Source organism: Hibiscus syriacus, unplaced genomic scaffold (genome assembly GCF_006381635.1).
Source record: "Hibiscus syriacus cultivar Baekdansim isolate YM2019G1 unplaced genomic scaffold, ASM638163v2 tig00006744_pilon, whole genome shotgun sequence".
NCBI lineage: Eukaryota > Viridiplantae > Streptophyta > Magnoliopsida > Malvales > Malvaceae > Hibiscus > Hibiscus syriacus.
In genome coordinates this window covers 1-10425 of record NW_024062110.1, presented here as the reverse complement: position 1 = coordinate 10425, position 10425 = coordinate 1, and the positions used below count along the sequence as shown (strand labels likewise).

At 35.1% G+C, this 10425-nt stretch overlaps 1 pseudogene; it reads right to left on the bottom strand.

Annotated features, from left to right (window-relative positions):
* Nucleotides 1-670: 670 nt before the first annotated feature.
* On the bottom strand, nucleotides 671-10419 carry LOC120201009 (annotated as a pseudogene).
* Between the last annotated feature and the right edge of the window lie 6 nt (nucleotides 10420-10425).

The following is a 10425-nucleotide window of genomic DNA, read 5'->3' as shown; positions in this document are numbered from 1 at the left end:
TGTACAAAGTAATTTTTAAAAAAAAATAGTGCACAAAATACTCTTTTAAAACCAATCCTGTTCATGCATTATCACATTATAACACTATTTTTTTAATAATTATTTATGAATTTTCTCATTTTTAAATTAGTTTTGAACTTGTAGTGAAACATAATTAAAAGTCATAAATAACTGTCTTCAGTCTGTAAATTCTATGATTTCACTCAATACATATTAATTCCCACGTTTAAAGACATCTTAGAGCCTACTTATTTAAAATGATTATAAAATTCATGCAATAAAATATATGAATTAATAGACGAGAATTTAAATTGCTGATTTCCAGGCCCACTTTGATAGAGAGCCCTGTTAAAAAAAATGAACAAGGAACCATGAAATAGTTTTCTGTTTCATACACGAGAATGGCCCAAACAGAAGCAGATGAAAAACAACCAAATTCAATTACTGCTTTTCAGGCCCTAAACCCCATTAGGAACACCTATACAATGTTATTACTTTCGCTTGCTTACAGTTGCAATGAAGAAAACAAACTTTACCAATCTTTACTCCCTGTGTGTTGCCAAACCTGCAAACTCTAACGAATTATAAAACCAAGATGTGCAGTGGTCATCTTGTACTCAGCCCTTACACTAACATTAAAATATCAGACCAAAAAATTAGGAAGTTGTTATTAACTCAGGGTGTAATGGACTCGTTCGAGGAGTTGCGCGACCTTGTTGACAGGGATAGGTGAAGGTGGTAGTTTCAAACTCAAGTTTTGAGTATGGGGTAAAACAATGGGAGATGATAATACAAGCTCTTGTTGCATGGTAGTCAGCTCCAAGAATTGAGCTAACATGTCACCGTCAAGTATCTTCGGGACTCCAACCTTTATCCCAACAAAAACACACAAAAGAACAGTCAGAAAAAAAGGTATGCTTTGTTTAATACCTGAATTAACGTGAAATAGAAGACAGAAGCATAGCCTTGAAAGACTATTATAAAACAATTACCAATCGCTCAGATAAGAAACATAACATCTGAAAGAAAGAGGATGACTGGCCAAATAATGAATGAAAGAACAGAGCACGGTAAACGGCTAGCATAAACACTAAATTGCTCCCAGATTTGAGCAATTTAAAGAAGCTAGTGCTATTCTTACCGGGTTTTCACGGCTACGGTACTCATTATGATCATTGCCTAGTACAGGAGCAGTCAATGGATGAATGATGAGTCTAGCTTGGACAGCTTCCAACAGTTCATATTCCTCCCTACAAAAAGCATTCAATTTATCAAATACTATAACCGAAATCTATACATTATTTAACATATCAGTTCACAGTTTACTCTTAAAAACAGTGAAAGCCATGAGATAGAAGTATACAATGACACAAGTTGGACTGAGGAATTAAATTGATGAGTATCAACAAGCGGTTATTGCTCCTTTGTATGGGGTTATATTTTTACATGGAAAAACATAAAGCAATCGGTGGTTTCAAGTAGTAGTGTAGAAGCAAAATCTATTAATGAATATGAATTCAAAGATTATTAAGGGAGTTGAAAGTTAACTCTAAGGATCAGATCAAAATGCATAGTGATAGTCAATCTGCCATAGCCCATAAGTATTGCTAAAAGTTCCAGTACAGCATGACAAAACCAAGCATGTGGAGATCGATAGACATTTCAATTTAGAGAAGGCCAACAATGGTATTGTTCAACTAAGTACATTCCCACTCAACTACAGCTTGTTGACATCGTCACCAAAGCTCTCCGAAGAACCAACTTCGATGAATTCAACTCCATGTTGGGTTTGTATAATATATACACCCCAACTTGAAGAGAGTGTAGAAAGAAGCCAAACTTAGAGGTCTTTTTTTATCTTATTGTTTTTAAGATCAAATTTATCTGACTATTACTTTCTTAGGAGAAAAGTTCTTAGCCAATATGTCTTAGGAGACAAGAAACTTTTGTTTATGTAATACACACATCCTATTTAAAAGGTTATGTTTTATTTTCTTCAGTTGAAGAATATGAAGTGAACTCCTTTTTCACGAAAATCCACATACTGCTAATCTATCTTACAGCTTTACCAAGATGATTCTTAAGGATGATATTATTGATTCTTAGGGACTATATTACATAATATTAAGGATTCTTTATTCATGTATACATTTTCCCCCTTAGATAGGCTTATTCTACATGTATAAATACCTAGTAATTCTTGAGTTCAAATGCAAAAATGAATCATTTTCTCTCCCTCTTTCATTTCTCTAATTGTCAACAAGAAATAATAACATTCTTCAACAGTGTAAAAGGTGAGGAGAAAATGGCTCTTCAACCCCTAGCATAACCTATACCTCGAAATAGGAATGAAGATCATTATGCTTCCGAGGAGTGTGCTAACAGTTATAGCACTGTGTGAAGGATATACACTTGCATTTAGAGTCTCACAGTTGTTTAACGTATCATCAACAGGAAGCTTGCAAATAAATGAACCCTACAAGAAATATATAGTCTATAGTAAAATGAGCTAGCTAAAAAGAAAAATCATGTCCCAAAAACTAATACCATAAATTGTTTCCCAAAGAAGATGCAACAAACAACATTACCATGACACACCGTTCAGCATTCAAGCACAAAAAGGAATCTATTGAACGCGGGAAAACAAACAATTTAGCATTTTAGTCTCACTTATCAAAAGGAATGTCACAATGAAAGAATATTTTGATTTCGATCAATCAATTGAAAACAATATGTAGTAGACTAAACTCTTTTAAGGGTATTATTTATTTTGTGAGATGAAAACTGCTAGTTCAAAAAAAGCTACTCTAGTTTCCCCTCACGGTGAACTCCAAAAGAATTCAAGCATGATAGCAACTATCATAAAAGACAATGTCTACTTTCTTCCTCAAAGAATTGAGAACAGGCTTTCACAACAACATAGCAAGATTATTTTGAAATAGCAATCACCTCTTACGTGATTCTATACCAAGAAAAAGAAAACTATAAGGTATAGTTGCTAAGTAATCAATATAAGCACCAAGTTTCCATGAAAGGCTTCTCTAGTTAGATCAGTGCCTAACAAATATAATTATCATTTCCTGTGAAAGTAGAGCATAGTTTTAAATATAACCTGTACTTTACATCATCTTCCACAATTACATTGGCTGTCCCTTGTTTCCCATGTAATGAGGTAAGGGGGAGTAAGTAGGATGGCCCCAACACTAGGTTGAGAGCAGCTTAGATCTCCAAATTATGAATACCTCCATGGACTCGACCGATCCCACGACCTCAAGGTTAAGAACCTTGTGCTCTACCAACTGAGTTGGATGGTCATTTCATCTTCCACAATTACATTGATTATACTAAATAGAATAATGTGGATAACACCATCAGCGCTAATGATCTTTATTGACCGTTGCTAGCAGAACCTCATAAAACATAAGGTGCATTACAAAACCACTGGTAATTTTGAGGTGCAATATCTTACCTTCCTGATTCTCAAGGCAATCTCACCCATATAATATGCACAAGACAGTTAAGTTGCATTCAGGACTTGCATTATCTGAAACAGGAACAATAAATACAGTTATCCCAGACAAAAACACAAGCACAGCAGCAGCTAAAATACAAATTAACAAATTAGATTATCACACATTTCATGGTTATTTCCTCTATCTCTTTGATTTTTTAGGATGAGTTAATCTCCATTATTTCATTGACAAGAACTGATACGCTATGTTAACATTCACACAATAAAACCCAATTACTATTGGTTCCAGCTAAAGGTGGTACCAAGCAACAATGAACTCCCATCCCACTAAGCCTCTAAGGTAACCAAAGATCTTGACACTGATCCTAAAGTACTTACCCTCACATTTTATTATAGGAACCAATCGTCTATTTTCTCCTTGAATGCTTCATTCTTCTACATTGTATTTTTGTAAGATTTTGGCCCTTCTTCTGAGATATTTTACTGTCACAAAGATAGTTGCTAGCTTGGAGTTCCAGTTTCCAGATCCTCTTCCCTTACCTTAAACTTCTATTATTATTTCTCTTTATTTCTTTTCTACTAAAATATATTTTCCACTGTATTTATCACAACAACAATATTAAATATGCAATGCTGAAATTTTTTTGTATAATGAAAGAAAATAACCAGAGGACGAAACAGAAACCATAAGGGGTAATAATTGTATTAAAGTAGCCAGAGGCTCAATGATTTGTTGAAATATAATTACTGATGTGTTCAAGGTCGAAGCATAAATCATTTTACAATGACAACATCCAAGTTGTATATGTAAAATATCAAAAATCCAAAAAAATTGTCCATAAAGTATATTTTCTTGCTAAAATGATAAAAAAGTTTTTTTTTCATATGATTTTACAAAACTCTATTTTAATATAGTTGTGTCAAATATGAAAATTGTTACTGTTTAAGAAACTTCAAACGGTCTAATTGTCTAAATTATGCCCAATGGAAGTATACATTACAAACTACATTTGATAACACAATCCGATTAATAACACTTTTAGCTCACTAATCAATATACTGTTAAACTATTATAAAACTGCTTTACATTTGAAAAATCATAACAACTTTTTTAAAATTTAATTTTATTATAACTTTTTATTTAAGACACGCGACAATCAGGTTAATAAGGTTTCTGATAAATAATTAAAAAAATCCTAATGATAAAATGATATTCTTCCCTTGCACAATATATTCACAGCATTGTGACTATAGCCTTTAGCCAACTGTAGGAATGGCTACTAAGACAACTGAAGATCAAAAGTGCCTCAACAAAACTTGAAGAATAAACAATAAATAGACATACATGTAACCACACATACAACAACACTGTAAAAAGAATCATGATTTCATACAAAACTTCACATCGAACTTACCTTCAAGACGATCTGAACAAGACAAGACAGCAATGCTGCCCTTACGATCTGAAACAACAGCGGTATTAACATCTATAAGAGCACAATCAGCAACTAACCTCTGAGATGGATCACAATATGTCTGTTCCAGTTTCTTGGTGCCCTAGCATATAAGAAAGCAAAGTCAGTTCACAACATACCAAAGACCATAATTGTAGTGATATTATTGGTGAGGATGTTATTAATAGTTAAAGAAACTTGTTTCCACCATGATGGTGCAGTATGGAGTGATCATCCAAAATAAATGTGATCTACAAGACTACAAATGGGAACTAGATCACCATGTAGCAAGAAATTGATGGTCCTCCAGTGGCAGTAATCTCTCGTAGGGTGATTTAGTTCCCATCCCTATTACCAAGGTGAAATATATATAAAATTCAGCTATACCAATGTATTCCTTTCATAGTTTGAGTTAAAAACCTGCTGCCTCTCAAAATTGTAATTGTTCTATATTATAAACTTTTACCTTTTAAAAATATTATTAGCTGCATTGAATTTAAACAGCAATGGCTTTGTTGGCTTTAAAAAAAATCCTCTTTATTACAATTTTAATAGATATAATTTCATTCTTTTGCGTTTATTTTTTAAAAGTTGGTTTATCCATCAGTAAAATGCTGTTAGATTTGCTAACAGTTCAATAATATTTATGATCAATAACCAAAGTATACCTGAGACCATGAATGATAAACCACCATAAAGATTAGATTACCATGTTAATCTTGAAAATGATGCAAACACTACCTATAAGCATTAAAGGACACAGTTGACACCAGAAACAGATTTACCATTGACAGTCAGCAAAAATTCTCACCTCATTATATAAATAGAAAAGAATTCCATCACGACAATCGCCTACAGCAATTCTAGTACGATATGCAGTCAATGACGTTATCATAAACCGTGTCCTAGCTGTTGCATATATTTTCACCCTTTGAGGATTACCACCAAGAAAACCAAATACATGTAACTGGAAAAAGGAAAAAAATTATCAAATCTTAATAAGCTAATTAACAGCATGCTCTGGCATCTTAAAGAATACATTTGTGGTTTCCAACTTACAGCATTACCAGCAGAGGCCAAGAAGTAACTGTCTAGATGTGGGCATATAGCAAGAACCATCCCAGGCAAAGTGACTGTGTAAACCAACCACAACTGCCATGCTTCAGTTTCTTCCAGTTTTACTCCATCGCAGCTAGTATAATCTGGACTACTGCCGATATTACTACTTGATAGTTGTTTGGTGGCATAGTTAACAAGTTCAAGAAACAGTGAGTTCCGTTGAGAAGATGATCCAGCCATAGAAGAGACCGTCATTGAACTACCATCTGACTTTTTTACATGTTCAATGCAGAGGACAATTAGACGGCCCTCGGAGCTGCAGCAATAATATCCAGTTATATATATGGAACTGAAAGCACAGAATATGCATAAATTTAAAAGGAAAATGATAATATTTTGTTGCCAATTAGAAGGATTCTCAAGCCCTCTTCTGGAAAATAGTTATACAGTAAAAGTCACCACACTTCAGGCAAAGATACAAACTTCAGCTCTTCAACACTGAAAGATATTGAAAATAGGGATAACAAAGTAAATTAACCTTTCAGCTTCACCACTGGGCATTATTGCTGGACCACGAGACAGGCTAGTCCCAACAACCAGAACCTGTTTAGTTCCAGCCCTAACAAGCTCCATGCATTTTCCGGTTTCACCAAGTTGAAGTTTGTACGATGACACCACAGACCCACTGAGGGGGTCTACACAACAAATTTCAGAAGAGCATGTGTCGTTGCTTAGTCCAGTCCTCATCAGAACTAAGAGCTTCTTATCACCATGATACAGGAGCTTCCGTGGAGTGCCTCCAATATGAAACTTCTGCACATTAAGCCTTTTACCGTGCACCACCCCACCTAAAGCATCATGCAATCGATCGTGTAAATGAATCCAAACAGAAAAATAAAAGAATCAATTGAAAGCAATACTTAGAAATTATAATAAGTGGCTGGGCCAATCATTCACCACTCTGGAATTGGGCTGTTTTTAAATAAATAAAAAGCCACAATTTTATGAAAACTGCAGCTATAATCATGGTTCTTTTCTGAGAACACAAGGAATCCAATGTCAATCAACTACTCACAGTTCCCTCCTGAGTTATGAACCCATTTGTTCATTCCTACAGCCCTAACGATACCATCCACCAACAGCCAATATTAACCAAAACTTCACAAACATTGCACTAAAACGAAGTTGTATAGTTCAATAGATCAAAATTATATTTGAAGTCAGACAAGTTTTTACTCACCGTAAACAGTTTTTATCCACTGTACTGTACTTGTTATTCAATTAACATTATAGAGCTACTAAACCATGTGTTTGGATTTCCTTTGAATCAAAATAGGATCTGCATATGCAATATGTGTGTGTATCCAAAACATAGAGAAATGGAAAATATCAAAATATTAGGGATAGATGATTATGGATGCAAAAAGAAATATTCAGTAAGACTCTGGGTGATGAGCATCAGTGATAGAAATGAGAAGATTGTATCCCAAATTTATAAAAGGTAACTCACTACTGCAGAACTCTGCAAACTTATTTGCTATTTGAACAGGCAACCAGCTTTATTTGAGACCATGTGGATAGCTCTAAGAGTTGAAGTTCCACAATAATATGTAGAGCACCTTTTTTTTTTTTTTTTGTGATATATCCCAAAGGGAATATAATCCATAAGCAAGCATTTAAATTAAATAATATCATCCAATCAGTACAAAATCCAATAATCATATTTACCTCATATCTATTACTAGGCAAATAGACAAATCTGACAGCATACAAGGAAGTGAGAAAGATAACTCGGATAAAAATTAAGTCATAAAATATATGAACCAAAAGCTTTAGACATCAATAACGTGCCAAAAACATCATGGAAAATATTTCATCAACCAGGTTAACTTCAGAACATTTATTCCAACAGGTCCAATTAGTCAAAAAGCAAATATTCAAGGCTGGAAATAATAACAAAGTATCCTTAATAGTTTGGCAGCTAAACAAATAATTTAATGTCCTAAAGATAATGATTCTTACCAAATGTAAACTGTTTTCTGCAACAAATAAAATTCCTTTAGGGCATTCACCAGAACACACAGGGGTTGCATGCGTTGAAGGTTGGAATGATATAGATGTATAAGAAGGCTGTGCCTAGCAGTATGCAGTAACCAAGGCCTGTCACTGAGAGCTATAATATCTGCATCAAGTGAATTGCTCAAGGGAACCAAGTAAACTGGGGTAATGCCAATTCTACGAGTTGCGATCAATTGAAGAGTAACCGGAAGGTCATCTTTCACACCCATATTAACAGAACATGTTTGTGAACCAAAGAAATTTGTTCTTGTATTGAATAAAAACTCTCGGCCTTTCCTGGAAAAGGAATAGAAGAACTATGTACACGTATTTCTGATGAAGTAGCAAAGGAAAAAGGCCACTCAAACCGAAGCAGCATTCCGTTCCTCAACCCTGCCAAAACATAAAACTGATCAACTAGCACTAGCCTTATGTCTTGAGGAATGCAACCACTAATAGCAGTTTCCATAGTAGTTGTCAGTGAAATTGTTCCAGTACCAAGAAGCCTTAGACCTTGGGGTGTAAATGACAGAATTTCCACAGAAGGTTTATGGGTACCAATAACAAATGTATTACCCATGCCAACTCCAACAGGAAGAACAGCACCTCCCAACATCATCCACCAGGTTTAAATTAGAGCTTAAATTCCCCATCTCAAGATGTTTTTGAGGTATTGACATACATGACAACTCGTACTGCAATCTCACATGCTGCAATTCATATATTTCATTACTATAGATGATAGTGATCTGACCCCAAAATAAAAAGAAAATATGGATTAGAAGTAGAGACAACTATTAAACTTTGCCCAACCGCCCCTAAACTGATACTCATGTTATCTGGGGACCAAGTTGTACGGAAAGGAGAAGACAAAGGATGCCTTCAGAATGGGCTGCCTTTGTTGGCAAACAAAGTCTAACAGCATGTTGGTGAATTTGGACAAGCTGGCCATCACCAACAAGACCACATGCCAGAGTACAGACATCTGGTTGGAAACCCACAGAATCAGTAACATCAGTAAAGCTTAATCCAACTGATAGTACCCTGGTCTCTTCAACAAATGATAGCACGAGAAAAGAATGATAAGAATCTGTAACTTTCATCTGAACTGTCCAGGTTCCACTTATGCCTTGGTAAATAGGGGCAGTTCTTAGAAACTTTTCTACACTAATACCACTTCGTATGATTCTTATGATCCCTCAGGTGCAACGCCACAGCATGCAAACATTTTATCATGTTTCTCCCCATGGTAATCCACTATTGACATGTCCAAGATTGGAGCTATATTCTGAACAGGACTTCTGTATATTAGCTTCTCATTTCTACCTCAAGGACCAGACCATCCCCCATCTCTACAATTGCCACTAGGAAGCCACCATCGACCCACAAAAGGGACTTGCAAGGTTGACTTTTGTAGAGGCAATCTGATATGTTCACTTTAGGACCATCAGAATCAAATGAAATATTGATTCTGTAAAATTCTCCAGTATCAAGACAATGATCATCCTGGACTTCTATCACTTTTGGTTCCCAACTAAATGAGCATACATGTTTGCATGTCGTTTTTCCACTTCCACTTTCGCCATCTATACACATTGGATCTGAATCACTCAGCTGAAGTAAGCACATGCAGCAACACTAAACCCATCATCATCAAATTCATGAGCCATACATAACTCTTCAAGACATAAATGTTCCTCAGGTGTATGGACTGAAATGTCTAATGTTGTTCTATACACGCAATGAGGATCATATGCATCTCTAAGATCCATCAAGAGAGCATCACCAACCCTAAACAGGAATGCATATCCACAGGAATGAGGAACTTCAACAATGCTATGTGCTATGGCCAGCTTCAAGATATTGTGAAAGATGCAACTGCAAGCTCTTCAATATCCCATTCCAACAATACCAGTTCATTCAGGGTATTACCTTTCCTGCAGTAACGATATGTAGCCCTTGCTTAGACTAGCCCTAGCAAATATAATATATATATATAAATTATCCAATGGAAAGACCCCCAATAAAAAGTATGAATATTTCTTAGATGGTCAATCATACATTCAGTTCTACCTATTTAAAACAATTGCTAAAACAGGATTATGCTCCTTATTTGTTAGGACAGAATCTCTTGAAACAAAGCACATGCTCCATATTGTACCACATATACTAGTTCTTTGGGGATTTCTGGAAGAACTGTCACTGCCTCATTCTCAGTAGGATAAAATATTTTCTGAAATGCCCACAGATAAGATCTCACAATTCCATATACAGAGTAAAGCAAAATTCATTCACAGAGAACTGCCAAAATTGAATCCAGTCTGAAAATAGCAATACCTTGTCAACGATATCACCTCCAGCAGACATTGAAAGGGAAAAAAA